Here is a 1,550-nt window from a genome sequence, read left to right as displayed (position 1 = left end):
ATGGGGATGGGGAAAGGATGGGATGGAAATGGGGATGGGGATGGGATGGGGGTGGGAATGGGGATGGGATGGGAAAGGGAATGGGAATGGGAATGGGAATGGGATGGGATGGGATGGGATGAAGTGGGATGGGGATGGGGATGGGGATGGGGATGGGGATAGGAATGGGGATGGGATGAATTGAGAATGGAAATGGGATGGGGATGGGAATATGAATGGCATGGTAATGAGATGGGGATGGAAATAGAGACAAGGACAGAAATGGGAATGAAATGGGATGAGGTAGTGATGGCGATGGGGACAGGCACTCTGGGTGCAGGCACTGCAGGGCAGTGTATTCCCCACAGGAGCTGGGGGTCCCCCCACTTGCCACAGCCCTGCCCAGCAGTGCAGCTGGAGGAGCTGGCAGCCATGCACTATGAGGAAGGGCAGAAGCAGGGGCAGCTCGTCGTGCTGGGCACCGGTGGCTTCGGCAGGGTGGAGCTGGTAAGAACCATGCCCATCCTGCGGGGTCCCCACGGTGCCATCCCTGTCCCCATCCTAATGCCCTCCGCCAGGTGCAGTGCCACAAGCAGCTCTTTGCACTGAAGCTGATCTGCACATGCACACGGAGAGGAGGGTGCTGGCCCGCAGCCACTGCCCCTTCATTGTAGGGTGAGTGCTGGACCGGGGGCTGTGTGGTGCCAGGGGAGCTCTGTGGGGCTGGGGGGGCTGTGCGGGGCACTGAGCTGCTCCCACTCACAGGTTCTTTGGCTCCTTCCATGATGAGCAGCACATCTACCTGCTGCTGGAGTTCTGCCAGGGAGAAGAGCTGTGGACCAAACTGCGTGAGGTGTATGGGGCTGGGACACGGGGTGGGCAGCCGTGTGCTGCAGTGCCAGGCAATGCCGTGCCACGCTGTGTGAACGCTGGTCCCGTTCTGCTGCAGGCACTGCTTTGAGGAACCCCTGGCTGTATTCTGCACTGCTTGTGTGGTGGAGGGCCTGGATACCTGCACAGCCACGGCATCATCTACTAGGACCTGAAGCCTGAGAACCTGATGTTGGACCAGCTGGGTTATGTCAAGCTGGTACCAAGGCTTGGGGGCAGCACTGAGGGCCCGTCCTGACACTTGTGTGAGGATGTGGGCTTGGGGGAGCTGAGGGCTGCTTTGCTGCAGGTGGACTTTGGCTTTGCCAAGGAGCTGGAGCATGGGGAGAAGACATTCTCCTTTTGTGGGACACCTGAGTACCTGGTGCCCGAGATGCTGTGCCATGAGGGCCACGACTTTGCTGTTGACTTCTGGATGCTGGGCATCCTGGTGTTCGAGATGCTGGTGGGCAGGTGAGTGTGTGCCTCGGAGCTGAGCCTGACCCACCCCCCTGGCCATCTCTGCCAGCACTGACCCCCAGAAAGTCTACAGATGCATCCTGGATGGCATCTTCTCCTTCCCTGCCTTCCTCAGTGAGGCTGCCTGCTCTCTCACTGCCAAGCTCTGCAGGTCTGGCTCCATCCCCATTCCCCCCCATCCCATCCCATCCCATCCCATCCCATCCCATCCCATCCCATCC

General features: G+C 59.9%; 1 pseudogene; it reads left to right on the top strand.

Annotated features, from left to right (window-relative positions):
• Positions 1–184: 184 nt before the first annotated feature.
• The window catches only part of LOC122191855, a 1,907-nt pseudogene continuing 541 nt past the window's right edge, over positions 185–1,550 (top strand).

This window comes from Lagopus leucura, unplaced genomic scaffold, assembly GCF_019238085.1.
Source record: "Lagopus leucura isolate 7727_CA_CO unplaced genomic scaffold, USGS_WTPT01 34748-0_obj-0_obj, whole genome shotgun sequence".
In the NCBI taxonomy this organism is placed as follows: domain Eukaryota; kingdom Metazoa; phylum Chordata; class Aves; order Galliformes; family Phasianidae; genus Lagopus; species Lagopus leucura.
This window is presented reverse-complemented; position numbering and strand designations above follow the sequence as displayed.